The sequence below is a fragment of the Coptis chinensis genome, chromosome 9 (genome assembly GCF_015680905.1).
Source record: "Coptis chinensis isolate HL-2020 chromosome 9, ASM1568090v1, whole genome shotgun sequence".
NCBI classification, from domain to species: Eukaryota; Viridiplantae; Streptophyta; class Magnoliopsida; order Ranunculales; family Ranunculaceae; genus Coptis; species Coptis chinensis.
In genome coordinates, this window is record NC_141464.1 from 73625215 (window position 1) to 73647936 (window position 22722).

Here is a 22722-nt window from a genome sequence, read left to right on the forward strand (position 1 = left end):
ACACTCCGGATGTTATCAACTATAAAAATAGGTTAGTGGTCATCTTATTATTTGTTTTTATCATATTAGCTCCTAATCATGTCATGCGTTACAATATTTGTCATTCTTAATTATATAGTTTCGGGGATATTAAAGTGCAAATAGCAAAGCAATATTCATTTCCAAAATAGGGCTTTTCTGAGGATGAACTACTTATAAACCATTGGGTTTCACTAGACAATTTAAAGGAGCTGGAACTAGATGAATCCAATAAGGTAACATTCAATCCATTAAAGACAACTGTGTTTCGTTGCCCAACATTCTATTAAAGGTCATTATGGTCGTAAAACAGGGAGCAACATACACTTGCAAAGCAACAATAGGATATGTCTTCGACACGAATTGGTATTATACTTCATGCAGCAACAAGAAGGTTGTTGAGCGTGTTTGCCCAAGATGTAATCTTGAAATCATAAGCCGTAATGAGATGTCAATCATTAATCCCTTATCAAATTTTTTCTTTTGCATGATAAAGTTTTTAAATATTTTATTTGGGGTGTACAGGTACATGCTAAGAATGGATGTGGAAGATTCGTCAGTGGTTACTCAATTTGTTGCATTTGATCGAGAAGTTGAATACCTAATTCAAAAGCCAGTTAAAGAATTGGTGGACTCCTACAAGAAGGCAACGCCCTATAACTTTTCATATCACAATTTTTGCTTTTAAACACTAAAAAACATTCTTCTAACCAATTTTAAAAAAAAATGCTTCAAAATTCAGAGAAACGGCCCACAAATTGATCAGATGCATTGCAACAAGTTGCTGAAAGAGAGTACATCTTCCAAGTCAAAATCAATTATTTCAGTCAGAATACGAAGGAAAACCAATCTTTTGTTATCTACAAAATTTTCTCAGCTACTATGGATGTTGATGATACACTTACAAAAGAAGTGCTTGATGAGGTATACTTCTGTTCTCTTTATTTTTTTAAAAAAAAATATTGTTTCACCTTCATTAAACTTATTGTGGTTAAATACAACACAAAAAAAGTGGAAGCACCGATTTAGAAGATGCAGTAGTAACTGGAAAAGAGGTTTCAAGCCAAGATATGGAATCTGAACTCCACCAAGCAAAAAAATCAAGGGTTCAGTAGTGGGTCATCACTTATTCAACCCTTTGGTCTAATCCAGTACAATTTTTTTTGGTTTATCGCTTAAAAATGAATCATCATAAAATCACATGACTGTCTTCTCCCTTATGCAGGACATGTGTGCTAGGCAACTACACAATCCTGTCATTTGCCTTCCTACTTCATGGTTTGGGATTTCGTGCTTCGAAGTTGGAACTCATTTTGCTTGCGTCGTCTACTTTTCAGTTGACTATTTGCTCGAGTCATCTACCTTTATAGTTTTCCGTGTGTTTAAAATTGAATGGTTTGAATTTGGTGTTGGCGTTATTCCTTTAACTTAAACATGGGAATGAATGATGATTGCTTAAATATTTCTAGCGAAGGGTACCTTTTATGTGTGTATTTTACTTTGGTGTGCATATGAGTTTTGCTAATTTATTCTTCTAGGCTTTCATATCATACGCTACTTTATCCCCTCACCAACAAAGAACCACTACATACAGTATTGTCCCACCAGTCGAACAGGTTATTACAACTTTAAAAATTCAGGATGTCTATATTTCAATTTGATTTGCGACATTTTGATTGATATCTGATTTTGACTATGTTGTGCAACTATTGAATTTGGCCTTCTAAATCAAAATTTGCAGTTCTTACACCTGAATTGGAGTGATTGCTAGCATCATTTGGATTTCCAGCCACTCTTCACTCAACGTCATCTATTTGCATAATAGATTATCAGCAGGTATTTCTCTCTCCTTCCTCTCGTGTTGCTGAGTTTTTTTGTCTATCGTCTGTTTTAGAAAATACAATAGCCATTTTAATGAAGATTTCTCCTCTAAGCAACAACAAGAATGTAGTGAATTTTCCATCCTTTAGTTTTATTACAAAAAAAAGTAAGTTTTCTCCTCTTAATAAAAATAAAATTAAATAACTAAATGGAAATAATCTTTGGTATTCTATTTTAGTAAATATTTTCCTTTTTTCTTCACCATTGTAGACGATTGACACTCAACTCGCGATAAAGGACAAAAGCATCATTTTTGTTTCTCATTAATCTGCTCAAATTCTATAAACGTAATAAGTGTTTATGTACTTTTCCCCCCAAATTCTTATTTACAATAGTAACATAAACTTTTCTTGCCATTTCATGTTTACGGTCTTAAAACTGACGATAAGTAAAAATTATTCCTAATTTCAAGAATGGTTCACCAAGAACATACAAAAAATGTTGCTACAAAGATATATAGCTTATTTGACTAAATACATCCAAATAATGACTACATGCATTTGATTTTGTTGCTAAATTGCATCGTCATGAAACTTTTGTGTGTTATCATCTATGCTTGCTTCTTACATTGTGATGTTTCAATGAGTCCATCCACTTATATGGCAGTGTCCCTTTGTTTCTTTATACACACAATTTTACCACCTAATCTTCTGTTCGATCCATCCAAATTGTCAATTTGAAATACCCACCCCTGCATTTTACAAACTTAGTTGATTTGGCATAGGATTTTGTTTATGATATGTTATGTGATATTATTTTTAAGGATATTTAGGTCTTGGTCCTAATAATAGTTGGTTTATTAGGGTTTGGTCCAGAAAACTTGAATATTAGGGTTTAGTTAGGGGTGGAATTTGGGTCGGGTTAGCCCAAGCCCGATGGATTAAAACCCGATTTTTGTTGGTCTTGGGGTAACATGTCAGATCCGTGGTCTAGGTTGGTTTGTAAAATCAAAACCCGACTCGGTTTTGGGTTGGGCTCGGGTTAGAATATAAAAAAACCGAAAAACCCGAGCCCGTGTGCATATATGTACGTATATCTTTTAATCACTCTATTTTTGTAAAAAAAATAAGGTTAAGAATCCCTATTTTAGAGAAAATAATGTAATCAACAAGGTTAGTTTCCCTTTCAGACAATCAAATCTCTTTGATTTCATTAGAAAATTTCAATTTTAGTGTTTTTTATCTCATAATTCTAAAAACAAACCCGAGAAGTTTGACCAACCCGACTAACCCAACCCAACCCGAATTGGTCGGGCTAGGACATGGGCTGAAAATTTAAAGACCGACTAGGGCTTGGTCCTGGGCTATGGTTGAAATGTTTGAAACTCGGGTTGGGCTTGGGTTATGCCTCAACCTGACCCAACCCGCCCGAGTTCCACCCCTAGGTTTAGTCCTACTTTTGGTTCTTGACTGCAAGTCAACTTAGTTGACTGTGGTCAATCTGCTTGTATTTTCAAAATGACAATACTACCCCTCGTGTGCAAATCAGGAGATTTTACTTTTAATAATTTAAATGAACACGTGTCGGTTTCTGAGTTATGTAAAATGGATGACCGTCAAATTTGAAATATCCCGTTCGCGCATCTCAGAATGTCGGGAAAAATAAGGAGGGAAAATTCCCACCACATGGTTTCATGGTTTATAGGGAGTTTATGGGGACATTTATCATGGTTTCAGTTATCCATATATGACATTCGCCGGGATCTCCACTTCCTACTATTGACGTGATAGATGGCCAGTTATATGGACCTTTGCCAGTACTAGCATATCTATTACCTATGGCCATCTCCTCCTAATGAGCTTTGTAATCCTAATCAAGCCCCCACTATGCAAAGTGTTATATCCACTTCCATCACTACTAATGAGTCGAATTTGTCAATTGAAGTGCCTAATGAAATTATGGAAATGCCAAAGGAAGTGCGAGTGGAATCAGTATTGGGTTAATGCCACTGAATCCAAGCCAGCCAAACTCATCTCTGAACTGAAATGGTTCGTACGGGTGATGGGGTTTGAATTGTGAAGGCATCCCAGCTTGTTTGTGGCTATTAGGACCCACAGTTCAGTTTCGATGGGGTGAAGTTGCGTGTATACCTCAGTTAGATGGCCTAGCTTATATTGATTGGGAAACGTAGACCATGTCACATGTAGCACCTATTTTCTGTAGTATCACATGCCAACAACATTTAGGCTTGAAGAAATCAGAATCTTCGCTAGCTTTCGAATCTTAAGGTAACCATTATTTCTCCACCATTTTTTTTTATGTTAACTTTAATTTGAGAGTTGAGATTTTGTGCATAATTGTTATGTGGGATGCTCCATTTTTTGTCATTCTAGCTGTCGATTAGGTGTTTTAGGGATAACTTAGATTATGTGTCAACAGTATATTTGTGAATTTGAGTGGTTTGATTTGGAAGTTGGGTTTTCGTTGAGATATATATTTAGCATTAGAATATATATGTAAAAATATAACTCATTAGTATTGGCTTCCTTTGCCTATCGTTGATTATAGAATGTATTATTGGCTTAAGGGATGCAACCAATATGTTAAAACACTGATTTTTTTATGAATAATGTAGTTATGAATGTATGCAAGACATAACACAATATGTGAGAGAAGATAGTTATTAATGGTGATATATATGTCATTGGGTTATAACATGTGGTATTGATCGAGTTATGTTAACATCATTAACAGTCCCCTACGGCCCTACTTCTAGAGGATACAAACTTCACCTTTCTTTGAGTTTGGTCATGGCGATCGGTGAGAATTGTTTGCATAACATGATGTTCCCTTTGATGGAGCATCCTTCCGAAAACACAGGTCTTAGAGGCTTTGCTAAACCAACCATCTACAGTCAACATATGTGAAAAATATCACTTCTCGATCCCCCTTTCCATTCAGGGCAAGTTTGCTTCATATTAAATCGATCTCTTCTCAATCAAACAGTGATATTTTACAAATTTTGGAAACTCAACAACTAATGTCATCATGTTGGATTCATGCAAAACAACAAGCTCTACTCAAGTTATAGGATTCTCGATCTCGCATGTAGAACATCTACTCAATGTTTTAGTGAGTATTGTTGCTTTAAAACCCTTTAGAACATCTTTAGGAGTGATATCAACCTAGCATCAAACACCAAATTGTCAACTTCAGGAGAGTTATATGTTGATGAAAACACTAAAAACACCAAACCAAACACTAAATCGGCCAATATTTGGTTCCAGGTTTGGTGCTGTATCAAATCACTCACACGGTTTTAGAAAAATTGCGCGGTTTTGCCAACACCGCATGGGCTTGGCCTGCTAAATGGGCTTCTAAGGCGTGGTTTTGTCAACACCACGTGCGTTTTTTCTGAAAATTAGAACTGTGGTTGCATAGAACTTGAGAAATTATGAATTGTGCATAGAAGTTAAGAAATTAATAATTGTGATCCAAAATCAAAAAAATTAAAGAAATTAAAAAATTAAGAATTGTGCAATCCAAAATCTATGATTATGATATAATATCCAAAATGATCCAAAACTTATTATATTACATAAAATTTATTTAGCTATCTTCTTACGCCCCTTACCACTCGATGCCTCTCCTCTCTCTATTTGGATATTCCGAAGCTGCTCCTCTAAGTTCCTAACCTGAGAATCAAGATCTTTCCTGTTTGCACGAATGTTAACTACCTCAGCCTGAAGTTCCTCATATCCCTGATGTTGTTGCGTGTACACCTACTGAATATCCTCATACGCTTTTCGAGTCTCATCATACGCACGTTGGGATTGCTGATATGTCTGAGAATATGTCTTCTCCCTTTCTTGGCTATAATGATACGCGGCAGTCCTCATCCCATCAAACATACAAATCTGGTTCTCATATCTTTCCCGAATCTTAGCCTAAAATCCAAGAAAATACATTGTGAGTATATATTATATATATAATGAATAAGAAAAATAAAATAACTAAACTCACCGTGGTATACTGATTAATATGTGACTCTAACTCATGGCAACGAGCACGAGGCACCTCAGGAATGGAAATGTAAGTAGCCTCCCCATCAAGTCCACACACGGCAAACATCTGAGGATTACTAGCAGACACATGAGCTGGATGATATGCATTCAGAGGTTGTGGGTTGTAAACAGGCTGTGGCGGATGAGGAATACGTAGCTCACGTCTCATCCCTTCCAAGCCCACAAACTTGAAGTTGCTAGCCCGACCAACAGGGGGCAACAACGAACCCATGGAGACACGGTTCCACCATCTATAATACTGATCAGCAGTCTGCTCAACAACAAAAGAAGACGCATCTGGCCAAGGACCACCACTAGCATGAACTTGAGTTCTATCCCACGACTTCGTATCACTAACATCTGGCATGGGAGCACATGGAACTCCATAACGTCCAGTCATCTGCCTCCACAATACCAAACCTTACAATCACGTGCACCAAAAACAACTCTGTGATGTGACAACACACAAGCATGCTGCACAACTGGATTGTCAAAGGCAGTAGTCAAACGTACGCCAAGGTCTCCACTCAATAGATTCCAATGATCTAATATCAATCTGAGCATGAGCCATACAAACATTATTTCTAATCTGCCCCCTATTACGAGCTAAGTGAGGCCCTGACCAACTACCAAATCTAGGGCGAGTATCAGCAATCATGTTTATGTTAGGACAAAGAGTTCGAAAGTACTTATAAAACCAAATCTCTAAAAGTCCTGTGAATCCTGCAATCTGAGGGCTTTTATTTCCGAATGTCTGTGAAGTTTTATCTAACGCCACTGTCAATGTGGCATATACTAAGCTACCTAGGTCATAATCTCTCATTGCATGCAAATCAAATACATAAGCATAATATCCCAGTCGTACTATAGAATGACCATTGGAAAATAGAACATGCCCAATAAAAAACATCAAAAAAGCCCTAACATACACATCAGCACCCTCACTACCAGGTAGAACAATCAAAGCTAACTCCACTCGAGTATCATGATCCAAGAGGGGTTCCATATATGCAATCTTAATATGAGATAGCTTAATACCAGAAGAATCATAAGCATCCGCATCCAAACGAGGAAAACTCATAAGCATACTATCCATATTCTCATAATTTGTATGAAAAGGTATCGGTTGGCCTGTACTAATACCCAACCCAGAAATCATAGTGAAGTCTAGTGGTGTGAACCCTAACTCCGCACAAGGAAAATGAAATGTATGAGTTCTACTCCACCATCTTTCTACTAAAGCTATGACCACTACCCAATCAACCTTCTCATAATCCACATCAACCAAAATACCCAAAGGTATTTACAAAATACTATCTCTAATGTGTACAAACTCATCCAAACTCTTAATAACCTTCCACCACTCTCTAACACCAAGTAAAGCCGATCTAACTCGGTAGTCAATAACATGATGATATTATGAAAAAAAATAATGCGTATAAGATAAATAATTAATTGGTCCAACTCAACTAATTAATGCATAATATTCAAAATATTTAATCAAAACTAATTAATTATCTGAGTATTAGCTATTGCACTCGACACGTGTTTTGTATCACGTGTAAAAGACACAACTTCCATATCAAGTGCTTCACCGTGTGCAAATTGCCAATTGAAGTCATTCATCTGATACTCTAGTACATAGGGATGTCTATCAGTCGGCGCGATATCCTCGGGTTCTTCTCCCCCACCGTCTTCTCCTCCACCGTATTCTACTTCCTCGGGTTCTTCTCCCTCATCGCCAATGTCGTATGTGTGTTGTCAATCATCACCCTCGGAAGGTTCAAAATGATCTATATAAAATTTCAAGAATTTAGGTAGGTTTTTGTTTTTTTTTTACTAAGGAGAGGGTTTATAATTGAGAGAAAAGTTGAAAGTGATTTAACCGCGGCTTTGGTCCTGTTTATATAGAAGTATCACGCGGTGTTCTGAACACCACGCGGTTTTCGTGGGCTTGGGCCTGTCAGTTGGGCTTTAATGGCGCGGTTTTAGGAAAACCGCATGTATGGCGCGGTTTATCCAAAACCGCGTAGTTTGATGTCGAAAATTTGATGTTGCTCCTGAAGTTGTTTGGTGTTTTTTTGGTAGCTCTCCTAAAGATGCTCTTAACTTCTTTCTTTTAATAACAATCATTAATGCATTTTACAGTTTCTCATGGCTCGCTCTAGGTGGCGTTTAGTCATAGCCATTGCTGCAATTGTCGAAAATACTTAGTGCAAGTCTGCGGGGTTGACTCCGACGATGAAGCTGAGTTAATTAAATTACCAATTCGAATGAATGAGTCACATGTTGGAATGTCAGGATGTGGAATTTAGTCATTATGATTAGATTAGTGATTAGTCAATAAAATCTGCCAAGCAAAATGCTTAGAAGACCATCTCATAATGATGGACCCCTGTAGTTTACTAGGAGTTTTAGTATGCATCATAATGATGGACCCTGTATTTTATTTTTGCAGTTAATCTACAACTACTGCAACTGATTTTTAATTATTTGTTTTGGCCAATATGTCAAGTTCAGGTTGCAAATTTGTATTTTAAAGCTTAGTTTATAGGCGGCAGTACGTGCGATGAATAATTACATACACAAAATTGAATTATCGGTAATATACTGCTACGTCTCTTCTGCAAGTGTAGCTTTTATTGATTAAGAAAGACCAACCAGCAACATTTAAATTCAAAGAAACCTTTCATTGTTAGCTTAAACTGACTTCATTCCAAATAAGTATTTGGCCAATTAAATTCATTTTACCGTTATGTGTTTGACTCAAGTTGACTAGCTATGCAATTTGCCTTATTTCTAAGTGTTTTATAGATGTTTGGTTTTAAATTGAGAGATATTTATAAAGACCCATTTCTATATTATCTTTGTCGACTGATTTTGCTATATGATTAAACCGTTGCTTTACTCTGTAATTGTGCAATTGGACCTATACATTTAGTGGCAATTCTACCATTTCACAATCGTAATGATATATATATATATATATATATAGGTTTGTCTAGGGTGCCACTCTTAGAGTGCCACCCTTATCTCACTCTTCATTTGAGCCGTCCGATCGAGCCCTCTAGATCTGAAAATCTAATTCACCCAATTTACCGATATTTACCGATATTTCCCGATATTTCAAAATTTTCCTCATCATCTTCTAAAAAAAAAAAAAAAAATCTTCACCAAAGAGTTCAAACCGATCTAACCAAAAAAAAACCGAAATTTAGATTCTCTCTCTATCTAACCAAAATTAAGACCAAGAGACCGATCTAACCAAAAAGAGACCGATCTAACCAAAAAGAGAGAGGATCGACTAATCTGAAATGATCTACAAAACAACCATATATTGCTTTGTCGATTTGATTTCCATCTCTTCTTTTTTGCAGTATGTATGTGAACTTACTAGTCTAATTCACCACATCTAATTTAGATCTGTTTTCCGCTTATGTTGTTAGGTTCTAAAAGGTTATTTTTGTTGCAAATGTATATTTGGTGGCTCAAGATTTTCAGCGTTGAAATCAAAAGGTTAGAAGCTGCATCGATACTTCCTTTTCCTCGATAGCATTTCATATATCTTTAACTTATATTAAACTCAACCTTATTCGTAATAAAATTAAACCAAGAATATTCTTTTTGTTTTAAGAATGTAAATTTACTTATGAAGTGGATGTGATTTAACTTGCATCTATGTCACATGACTAGAAGCAACAACTAATAACCGATAGAAATATTGATTCGAGCATTTTGCTTATCAGATTATTTGGAAGATCCAAATGCAATATGACTAGAAGCAACAACTAACCTATCCAATATCCTTGAATACTCGACACCACCCCTATTTGTATTAGCTTTAGAGTCGCTTTTAACTGCCGCGAATCGCGGCAGCTACTCTTATGCTTAGCGCTCAAGGAGCTAAATGTGTTTAATTAGGTGTTAGCATATTTGATGAACTCGCCGAAATTCGGTGAATTAGGTCCTAGAGTTCTAAATTCGCCGAGTTCGTGAATTCTCGTCGAGTTTTGAATTTCGTCGAGTTTTGAACTCGGCCGAGTTCTAAATTTTGTCGAGTTCGTGAACTCGGCGAGTTTTGAATTCTCACGAGTTTTGAATTTCGTCGAGTTTTGAACTCTATCGAAGTTCTAAATTCTGCCGAGTTCGGTGAATTTCGCCGAGTTTTGAATTGCCGAGTTTTGAACTCTATCGAGTTCGTGAATTTCGTCGAGTTTTGAACTCTGCCGAAGTTCTAAATTCGTCGAGTTCGAATTGCCGAGTTTTGAACTCGCCGAAGTTCGAATGAATTTCGTCGAAGTTCTAAATTCGTCGAGTTCGGTGAATTTCGCCGAGTTTTTTGAATTCTCGTCCGAAGTTCAATCTGCCGAGTTCTAAATTTCGGCTCGAAGTTTTGAATTGCCAGAGTTTTGAACTCGACAGAGTTCGGTGAAGTAGCATATTTGGTTAACTCGCCGAGTTTTGAACTCGTCGAGTTTTAACTCACCGAGTTTCGATGTTTAAGTTATTTACACCGCTTATGTACATTGGGATTTTTGATCGCTTAAGTTATTTATATTTTTAATTTTTTCGATTTATAGAAATGGAGACATAGACATCAATGTTATGTTTATCCAAGTTCAAAATAAATAAATCATTAAATCAAACAATGAAGTTATGAACTTATTGTCTCCCGCTGATATCACTAAATTTTTATTTGAGGCCATATCGACCGGAGTAATCGCTTTGCTTTATTCAAAATAAATATATAGCTCGCTTCGTAACCGCTCTATCTTTCTATCTTTTTTATATATATATATAATGTTATGTTTGATTCAATTCTTTTGAATTCTAGACACCCATTTTGTACTTTCCCCGCTGATATCACCCATTCTCGTTGATATCACCCATTCTTAAAATGAAGTTAAGAATGCATGAAAACCAAAATAAAGTCAACCTAGCTAGTGGTCATCCATCTAACACAAGTTTCACAAGATTTCGAAAGTATAACAAAATTTATATTTTCGCAAGTATAGCAGATATATATAGATACGCTCCGTAAGATCCACATCAAATGATATCAAAGTTTTGCATTCACCAAACTCGTGAAGGATAAATCAGTTGATAATCGAGAAGTGAAGTTAGACAAGCTTCTTTGTGACACCATTTAGAATGGTGTAATAGGAAATAAATACAAGCACAAACTTCACTTCTATCTAGCTTGCGCCTCTCTAAGGGAGTGAAGCGAGGTCCCTCCTCTATCTGAGGGGAGGAGTGTAACGCCTAAGAGTATGATCTACTTTTTCTTTGATAGCTCGATAGTGAAACCCGAGGTGCATTAGTATGAGTTCGCTGACCACGTAAGGGCTTATCCATCTTGATGACGATTCCACGATAACGGTGAAATAGAAATGAATCGCTCGATGTCCGCCGTTCTCCCCTCTTCAATTCCCAATGAACAACATGATCTTGACCTATCATTTGTTCCATTTGATCGATCCGATACTTAGTTAACTCTTTTATCTTGATGTTCCCAATCGATACCTAATCGATAACGAACCCGAATGGCTTTTTAGGTCCAATTCCATCAATTTTGGTTGAGGCAATTCTTACTTGTTTATCGAACCGATCTAGCTCCCCGAGATATATGACATTCGATCCTTCCTTTTACTAGTCTTCTCGGCTGGAATCAAAATGGGTTGGTTGTCTCCTCTCACTTCACTCCCCTTCGAAAGCAAGGGAAAGAGATTACATCTCTCGCCCTTGCCTTCCACCGTCTGCCGCTATTTACTCATTGAGGCTTATTCCGCGACTTCTCTAACTAAATAAGTGAGAAAGTGCTCTTTGATAGGTCTCTCCAACCTCGTTGTTGTTTTTCTTATTTATTTATTGAAAAAAGGAGAAGTCGGTTCCAAATTCTCGCCATGCGTTGTTGACGCGGGCTAGTTACCTAATGACTCAAGGCTACGCTTTGTTCAGAAGCTACCGCGATCTAAACAAGCATAATTTGTCTAAGCTCTATCGGTTTTAGGGATTCCGATAGACTTTATCCTTAGAGGCACTTTTACCGCTATATATACATATAAGGATATATGTGTTCAAAAGTGCAATATCCGAAAGAGTGCCTTCGTGCACATTCTTTTTAGTCAGTGCTTCGCGGAGTTGTCTTAAAGCAAGGTTTAGCCGCCGACCGAGTCAAGTGAGCTTAACAGGCTTTGGCTTTGTCATTCTTGCAAGCCGTAGTTGAGTAAGCTTTTGTTGTTATTATGAGTCCTATTCAAGCAAGGCAGACTCGTTAAACGCTAAACCCGTTAGGTTATCTTGTGTCGCTTCTTCCCGCTGATGCGGTCAGATACCTCGATCTTCTTTCCGGGTTAGGGAAAGAAGCTCCCGGTTTTAGGGTCATCAAGCTCTCGCTCTTTATAGACTCAATTTCTCTTGCTTTCGTATAAAGAGGAGTGAAACGAGAGAAAGTAGCTTGCCCTCGATAAAAGTAAAAGAGGGGAGAACCTATTATTTCACACAAAAGGGATTTTACTTAAAGAGAGCCTTCAACGCCTACCCTATTCTACTCCTCAACTCGTGCCATCCACGATGACTTCAAAATCTTAAAAGCCCGAGAAAGGCTTCAGTACAGGTTCAATAGCTTAAAGGATCGACCCCACAATCACTCTTTCGTCAGAAGCGCGACTGTGAACTCCATGCAGGGATCTTATATCTTATATAATCGATTGATCTGTATGTAACCCATGCCGGGACGCTTCCCCTAGTTGAGCAAAGGTAAGCAAGGGAAGGGGCTTAAGCAGACGTAAAGCTCTTGAGAGCTAAGATAAAACGGGCTACTAACTAATGGAGAATGGAGAACTATGCTTATACTTATAGGTCTTGAGATGAGAAGTTTTCATAACTCTCTAAAGCACTAACTTCTTAGGTCGATAGAGCAAAACGACCCTTAGGGGTAGAGAGAACGACTTAGTTCTTCGAGAGCTTACAGACTTAGGCCGAGCTCGCATGACCAACTCTAACAAGGGAAGGAGCTTAACTATATTGCAGGAAATGAATCACTACTCACAATAGGAAATGCGCAAAATAAGTATAAAAAAAGATATAGTATGCGCCAAGACTCTCTAAACCATAAAGAAAGAGAGAGAGTAAGCTCCCCGTGATTTAGCCTCATTCATATAGGCCTTCCTAAAGGTCGGGCTTAAGCCGCCGACGCTTTGCTACGCAGATGGAAGTTGCCAAGAGTTACGCTCACCATGGCGGAGTGATCCTCTTCCTATTGATCAAAAGCCACGCTGGTTTAGAATTCTATTCTAAGGGCACCCCCAAAGATCTCAAGTGATTAGGCAAGCTTTCAAATAAATAATCAATCCTCTCGCCAAGCTTTCAAAGTTGGTTTATTGATGCTTGATGACATACCTTGATTGCTAGCAAAGAGATTCCACAAAGCTTTAAAGGCTTTGAAAAAGTCCCACCCCTTAATAAAAGCTTATGGCCTAAGAAATTCTTTTAAGTTTAGATGTTGTAAAATTTCAACTCACACGCCAGCATAAACTAAAAGAGGTTACCCGACTTGCTAGTTTTCCTAATCACACATGTCTTATATTGTCTTTCTCTTATGCCGCGACTATTTTCGCTTTTACAAATGTGCTTCTTTTTCGATGTTCATTATCTCCATGGCGGCTTTAAAGTTTTACATGAGTCGCTCTCGAAAGTTTTCCTAGTCGATTTCGATGCTTGAATTAGATTGGGTTTTTTGTTAGTGTGTGGAGGGGGATTTAATAGAGGAGTATAGTTTGCCTAGATACATGCACACCTTAGATATAGATTGGCATGCACAATCGCCTTTATTTCGTTCTTTGTTTTTTCACGCTGGTATATTGCAACAATTTGAATTAGTTGAATGTCTTATTTTTAACTCCTATTTATTTTGTAGCAATGCCTCAAACAAAGAATCTGAATGTGAAGAATGCAGCAAAAAGTGTTTTCACCGGTGCTAAGAAGTTGTTAGGTGGGGAGTAGTAGTTCGGTCGCCATGAGGAGCCCGAGAAAAGAGAGGAAGGAGAACAACCACTTCGCATCAGTTCGTAGAGGGGATCGGAAAGCCGGATGATCCCAAGAATGTTGTAAGTGGTGTAGAGTTAGGAAATCAAAAGAGAAGAAAGGGACAGAGATGAGTGATGTAGATGTAGATGTAGATGTAGATTTAGATGTAGATGTAGATGTAGATGTAGATGACCATGACGTAAATATGGATCGGGGAAGAGTGTAGTTCTAAGTCATGCCGATAGTGAAGAAGAGGGTGTTGATGATGCGTAAGAGGAGACCGACGAGGGAAGAGGACGGGAGGACGCTGGATCGGAAGGAGGAGGATGACGAGGATGACGAGGAAGTCCATGTAATTGCATCTCCAGCTGAATATTGTGAGAAAGTCTAACAATGACTTGGAGTTCAAGAGAGGTGTTTATGGAGGTGGCCCTTGTGTGTCACATCTATTGTATGACTATGCAAATGCATGGGCTCGCGATGTTTGGGAGGGGCAAGTAATATTATCATATAGTGTCTATTAGTATTTAAATTTTGTATTACTTAAACTTGTGCATACATTAATACTAAGTTTTTGTTGTTTTAGGGCGAGGGGTGTTGAAGTGCCATGGGCACCCCAACAAGTTGGTACAATGGGATATCGAGGAGAGTGTTCGACCGCTCTACTTTTCACGCGGAGCTTCAAAGGACCGGCTTATGTGCTCGTCTTAGGTGTATACAGCATCGATCCCGTGGTTGGTCTCTCTTTGTGGAGAGGTGGCATCCGCAGACCAACACGCTTCATATGCCGTGGGCTTAGATGACAATCACGCTGACGATGTTTCCCAACTCTTAGAGTTCCGACGAGGCAAAGCAAACCGATCGGGGACACCGATTTGACCTTTGAATGCAAAAAAGACTTCTCCACAAAAATCTTGGCATACCCATGGATAAGATAGATGCGGAGATGAAATCCAATAAGTTCACTTCCAAAGTTAGGATGGATTTCTTGATGAAGCAATTCTTGTCGGGAAGGTAAGAGATGAAGATTTACGTGATGAAAATGGAGTTGTTGTGAAGAAGGCCAACCCAAAAAGAGGTGCAGTTTTTGTCGTGAGAGCTTATCCGTTATTTTTCTTTGGATGTACCGCTTTCACCGACATCGCCCGAACTGCAGCCCCGCTTGTTATCCGAGATCGCCAAATTTGCCGAGATCGAGACTACGCTGTGGTGCAAAATTTCTTTACCGGGCTTACTTGTACGGGTCTTGGACTGCCACAAGTGCCAAGGTGAAGGGTGTTTCGTGCTATTTCACTCTCCTACGTGTATTAGTTTTTTTTGTTTTTCTTTTCAATGTCAATTTTATCTATCTATTACAATATTAACTCGGTGTCTATATTAATGTAGGCATGGATTTATGAGTACTTCCTTAAGAAATTCGTGCCATACCCAAATGAGGACTATCATTTGAGCATGTCCCGCGCTAATAGGTACTCGCCATTTCCGCCTTTTATGCTAGCACAACAAATGATTTGAAGTATACCCGAGCCACCATTGATAATATGACTTGTACCGATGTAAGCATTTTGTATGTAAATAGTTTTATTTATTAATTAATATTATTAGTATGTGATTAATGATTAATTTCCTCGATCATATGCTATTTGACAGTTGAATGGTATCCCTATGTTGAAGTCCGAGCTACACGGCCGGTGGATGAAATAGCATTTTTCGAGGGATTTATATGCTTTCTTGATAATGTCGAGCAGTACAATGTTGCGAGGGTTGTGCGTCAGTTGGGTCATATGCAGTTTGTACCCTCAGATCCCCCAAAACCAAAGACCTCGACGCGAACTACTTCCGGACGCGGGTATGATGTGAAATTTAATATCAAGGCCTTCCCATCGGAGTAATTGGCGTAATCACTTGATTCAACTTGAACAACGCTGACCCATTCCGCCTTATCCATGGGAGTGTGTTAGTAGATACATGAGTTGGTAATGAAAAACAATAGTCATATGAGAATGATAAACCCCGATCATCTTAGTCACTACTCCCTACGAGTCTTCCATATCATAATCCGTGAGTTAATATCTTACAACGCTAATTTTGTTTTGTTTTGTTTTGTTTTGGTATTTTATAAATGTAAATGTATATACTAATGTAGTTTTGTGTTTTAATTTTGACAAAGACCCTCGCCGCCGATGAAATTTCTCGCTTGCTCAATCAAGGCCCGAATCAGGTGGGATCAAGATTCCGTGAGGATGCACGTAACGAGTTCATGGAGGCATACAATTTGACCCTGCAAGTTCATTACGGACGATATCGCGAAGGAGCATAGGATTTAGGTATGTTGAGTTTGGTTAGTTTAGGGTTTAGGGTTTAGTGGCCATATATCTTGTTTTTGGTGTGTTGAGCATAGGATTGCAGCTTTGTGGCCATATATCTTGTTTTTGGTGTGTCCACCGGGCAATGAGTGGAATGGGAGAGTCTCATTGTCCTATATGTAGGTGTCCATATAGTCACTTCCCTAGTATCCGCCAATTGCTTCATTTTTGCTCTTGAAAATGTTGAGCATAGGATTGCAGCTTTGGGCCCCCAAGAAAGCATATACATAGATAAAACTCATACACAATACACATATGAAGAGGGAAAATTGAGAAAAGATAGAGATTATTAACTTCATATGATTTAGTTATCTCTAGCACCACCACTTTTGAGTTTGAAATAGACACCCGGCTGTTCAATGGCATCAACAATAGTGTTTTATGCTTAAAAAGGAGGAACTTCGCGACCTTCGCATTATTAGTTGATCTTTTCTTAGTAGACATATAACGACAAAGTTTGAGGACTTGCTAGGGTCTTAGAAAACATAGCTAGTTTGGCAAATTGTCATTGCAAACCACTTAAATATGATAGTGTTAAGTCTTGATTAGGTCATGTAACAATGGTGTTTCTCATGATGCAAAGAATTACTTAATGTATTTCGGGTCTAGAGTGTAGTTAGTCTACTCAATGTGAAACCGCCACTTCTCATGAGCAGTAATTTCCCAAACTATGAGTTTGATATTTTGGACAATGGCATATATATGAAAATCTTAGAAATCATGATTTTGCATTTGAAATTTGAATTTTATGTTATGTCGCTTTGTAGCTCGAAATGGAGGACGGTGATGAAATTGATGCAATGTCGCACTGATCGGGGTGCTTTGACGGTATAATAATAGCATGATGAAAGCCGTAGTCGGTAGGAAAAGGTTGTGTGATAGAGGTGTCAGTGTAAGTCCGCTATTTTCGGTTTTTGTCAAAGATTATCTTTCGTGGTAAATTACCAAAGAAAAGGGTTAAGACATTTGTAACTTCGATACCTCCATATGGTTTTATGTTCTTGAATGGTTATTGGTTGTCCTCTCATTTGTCATTTGCAGTGAATGTGGTTTCATTTTCTGCATCGCCGGTTCTTTTGTTTCACTTCTATCAATAAAGGTTTAAATAGCAAAGATATTTTGATCCCTCTTGCTAAGAAAATAAGTGGCCTCGTAAAATATATGCTAAAGTTGAACCAAACCTGTCCCCGTGAAATGATAATTCAAACAATGACTGGATATATACTGAATTATCGATCCCATTAATGGTGAAAGCTCAAGATATGTATTGTCGATCTTACCCATCGCGGAAATCTATCTACCGCTTAGGTAGAATTTACAAATGTAACGCTGAATATACTTTCAAATTTATTTTACTTGCTTCGGGTAACCTGTATACAAATTGGTTGTCTAATTTCGTATCTTAGCGAAAGCATGAGCCATGCATTGCTTGATCGGTTGAAATGCTTACAAAGAATGTAGTAATCTAGCAATTGAACTTTAAGCCATGGCGCGGTCGCGGTCCGCTTTGGACTTCAACTTGCATTAGAAAAACGGCATGGCGGTTCGTTTGGACTTCGAAATTCATACAAAAATGGCGCGGTTCTGTTGATTTTGTCCCAAACGGCATGGCCACACCGCTTGACACTTAAGGCCAAACGGGCTATGCCGTTGGGGACAAAGTCCAAACGTCCAAACGGTTCCGCCAATGCCGCTTCGACTTTGAAGTTCGAAAAAATGGCTTGTCCGCTTGGACTTAGTCCCAAACGGTATGGCCGAACCGCTTGGACTTAGTCCCAAACGGTATATTACACCGCTTTGGCCTTAGTACCAAACGGTAGGTCCATGCCGCTTTCCATGGGGACTAAGTCCAAACGGCCGCTTGACTTTGAACTTGCATGCCGCTTGGGGACAAAGTCCAAACAGACACCATTTTTTGGAAGTTCAAAGTCCAAACGGCATGGCTGCACCGCTTTGGCCTTTTAATTCCAAACGGTGTAAAAGTTGCCGCTTGAGACTAAGGCCCAACGGTTCGGGCCATGTCGCTTGGACTTTGAACTTGCAAAAATAGTGGCCCGTTAGGTTACTGTTGATGTCCGGTAATCCCAAAACCGTTGGGACTTAGTCCCAAACGGCACCACAGCGGCCAAACGCATGGCCACACCGCTACTAAGGCCAAACGGTAATATGCCGCTTTGGGGACTAAGTCCAAACGGTTTGGCCATGCCGCTCGGGGACAAAGTCCAAAACAAACACGCCATTTTTTTATCCAAATTCAAATCCAAACGATATCGCCGCATTAAGTCCATATCGCTGATGTTGATGTTTTGGCAATTTATCGGGCTTTGGTTTGTTTGTGTTGATGTTCATTGATGATCATATGAGTTGAGGTAAATTTGTTGTTGACAAACGCTGGCATTATAATCGGGTGGTATAAGATCCGTGATCAATACATCATATCAACTTACTAACAAAATTGCGTAAGGGCACGCCAGTGTAACAACAAAGAATATTTATAATAAGCACATCAAAATGCTTTATGCAATCCCAAATATTATTGTTCAGATACAACATTTAAGCACATCGTAATGAATTAGCAACAAGCATAGCCCCGCCTCAAGACCTAGCTTTGGCTTGTTCAAGCCTTTCACCCAAGTTTCAGCTCTCTTCAACTTCCCACCTTCTTCAACACTTCTCGCTTCTTCTCTCGCGCTTTTCACGACAATTTCTCCCGCTATAGCTAATAACTCAATTTTGGCGACTTTCTTCAAATGGTGCATAGTCAAGGTGGCAAAGGATACTGCAGGGCATCTTGTGGAACTCAGAAAGTAAAGAAAACATAACCGCAGAGAATGATGAAAAGACTCAAGATCGATTGATGCAAAGTCGGCGGGCCGAAACGAATGTGATGAGTAGGCAGTATTTTTACCTAAAGCAAAGCTTTGCCTCCAGATTCTCCATTTCTCCTCGAGCCATACTTCTTTTCTACAATATCAATGAGATTAGAACTCACCTAAACCAAAGAATATTAAAATTTGAAAATAAAAAGGGAGAAAGAAGTTATCAAAAGCACCGGTTCATCATTATGATGTTTCCTATCTAGAGCCTAGCTAGCGTGACAACATTAGATACTATCCAATGGAATGATGCAATGGAACACAACCCTATTAATACCAACTTAACAACACTTGATAAAACTCTAACAAGGCTGCCATATCTAAACCACTCTTAACAAGTCCAGACATCAATGAAGTCCATGACGCTGCAGATAAAAAATATCATTAGAACTAGTGAACATTTAGAATCAAAGAGTTTTGAATAAATCTATACTTACAAATCGACAGATTACGATATTTTTCTCCTGACAATTTCTCGAAATCATGGTTAGCAATCATTCCACATCCGTGACACTTTCTTCCCCGAATTGTTTAGTATTATTCTTTGGGGATTTCCATCTATCCGCTTTCTTCCCCTCCCTTTTTTTGAGAAATGTTGGGATTCAAAATCAATAGCTGAAATAAAGACCAATTAAAATAAATATTTATATCAAATTAAACACCAATTAAACACTAAATTTATATCAAATTAAACATTCAAATAAAAAACCTCGTGATGTATTAACCGAAGGTATCGGCTCAAGAACCGAGTGCTCGCGAACTTCTCAAGGCCTCCTTTGTAGAAGTCTCATTAAACTTTGAAATTTCAATAGCCATTTCACCAATCTTTTCAATAAAATATGAATAACCTCAAAAGTATGCATGCATCGTAGAAGCCACTTCGAGAAGCAACCTTGATAGAATGAGCCACTCTCAAAGGTTCATTTTGAGACATTCCCACCACAAATCCAAAGATCAAACTCCGCCTATAAGTGTTAGACTTTTGCATCCACCGCCAATCTAAAATGGTTTGAATCTCTTCAACCAATCAGAAGATAAAACCTTTAAGATATGACCACAAAGCAAACCCATAAACTGAAAGTACTTGCATTCGCAGCCTCCCTAAGGTTCCTCTATCGAAACTCACTCTCCAAACTGGAATTTTTCAGCGGTCTCTCCATTTCACCATGTAGCTTCCCGTTCCATACCACAATTTGTTCCCCATCAATTTTGTACTCCATCTTTTTGCCTTTTCTAGTTGCTCTTTAAATTTATTGAATATTGAGATCGATAGACCTTCGCTGCATGCATAAGGATGAAAGCATCGCTAGGGCACAACTGCGGAACTATGCTCGCGCGTAATCGAATCTCTTTCTTTCCTAGCAAGCAAAGTCAAAGACTTCATTACCATGTACAAACTGCGATAAACGTAGAAGTCGCCGAATTGACAAACCGGTCATAATGAGCATTCATCGATTCACTTCGACCACCGCATACCAAAGAAAAAGGTGCCACCGAGATAACAAGGAACCCATTTCTCCCCGCGATTGAATATATCTCTCACAACCAAGGATTTTCGTGACAACTCATACTTTCAATGATTGTACACCATCTTCTCTCAAAATCAACAATCCTATACTTAAAAAGAAATAGTGTTCTTCAACTCAGCTTACCAATGTCTCAAATTTGGTAAATGACATCTTCTCGAATTTCTCGCATAATATGCCAAAGACAAGAACGATGACGAAAGTATTAGGAAACACTTTGGCAATGGCTGCCGCCACGCTTCATCCTCGGTCAAGATGATTGCAGCATGACGACCACCCATGGGTCGCAAGCCAGCCTTAAATAGCCATATGAATGTATCTTCGCCTCATCAGCAAACAATGCTAAACCAAACCGAATCGACCGATAATGATGGTTGACTCCAAAGTGGGCAAAAGGCATGGAATATGCATTGGTACGACATATGTGGTATCAAAAGACACAACATCTCCTAAATATTCATAATCGCATCGGTGACCTCCCCATGAACCCGTAAAAGTTCACCCCCAATTCCCCATTTTCATCTAAATCAATAACAGAATAGAACCGATCCTCAAGACTCTTCTCGCGATAAAATATTGCGTAAAGACGGCAATGCAGATCACCTTCTTTAGGCATCTTTTCCGGTCAAACCATAATAATGGTTCCAAATAATCTTTCTTCGGTGTAAACCCAACTTCCTCCCATGGAAAACGATGCCACTTTCCCAACATAAACTGTTATCACTAAATATCTCGGTCAAGCACTTCACGCTCCAGCATATGTTTGTTAGTTTTCATGCAAATTTTTCGATGGGTCACTGCACCGCGACTATGGTCATTACGAGCAACGCTGACCTCATATATCTTTCATGCATTCTTTTCTTTAATACTTTCTAGCTTAGCAACCATAATCGATAGTTGATGCATTTCTTTGATCGACTTCATCTCTTAGAGTCTTAACCCCTTCACGGAGCAAAACCAAGAACAACCACCAACCAAATCCACCTGATTTTGTTGCTTAGAAGTCGTCCAACACGAAGTCTCAACCTCTTGTCAATTCATACCTTTTGTAATAAGTCTTTGCCTCAATAATATCATATGTAAAGTCATTCCTATATAAGGAGCAAACAATGTTTCCATGTGCCTCGAATGTGGTTTTAGTAGACGCTAAGACCCAACTACGCCTTCTTGGACATTGATTGATGTCTCGCCTCCATTTCTATAAATCGAAAAATTAAAAATATAAATAACTTAAACAAATTAAAAATCCCAATGTACATAAACAGGTAAATAACTTAAACATCTAAACTCGACAGTAGTTAACCAACATGTTGATTATCAACTCGCTGAAGTTCAAAACTCCCCAGAGTTCACCTAATATGGTTCATCAACTCGGATAGAAGTTCAAACTCGACAAAGTTCAATTTAATAATATGTTAGTTCACCTAATCTATCAGAAGTTTTAAACTCGATGAGTTCAATATGTTAGTTCACCGAACTCTAACAGTTCAAAACTCGATAGAGTTCATCGAACTCCCTGCAGTTCAAAAACTCAAAAGAATACGCATGAAGAATACGACAGAGTTCATCAACTCAAAGAGTTCAAAACCTCGATGCATCACGCATGAAGAATAATGACAGAAGTTCAAAACTCGACAGAGTCAAAGTTCAATCAATATGATACTTCAATCAACTCCGACAGAAGTTCAAAACTCCGGCTGCATCACGCATGAAGAATCACGATGAGTTCACCGAACTCGATGTATCACGACAGAAGTTCAAAACTCCCGACAAAGAAAGTTCACCTTTAATATGTTACTTCAATCCAACTCCGACAGAAGTTCAAAACTCGAAGAGTTCAAAACTCGATAGTTCATCGAACTCCTCGGCGAGTTCAAAACTCCGACGAATACCGCATGAAGATATTTACGTGAGTTCAATTTCAACTCCCGAACTAATAATTTACGGTGAGTTCAAAACTCCTCGGCAGAGTTCACCAATATGTTATCAACTAACTCGACAGAGTTCAAAACTCGAAGAGTTC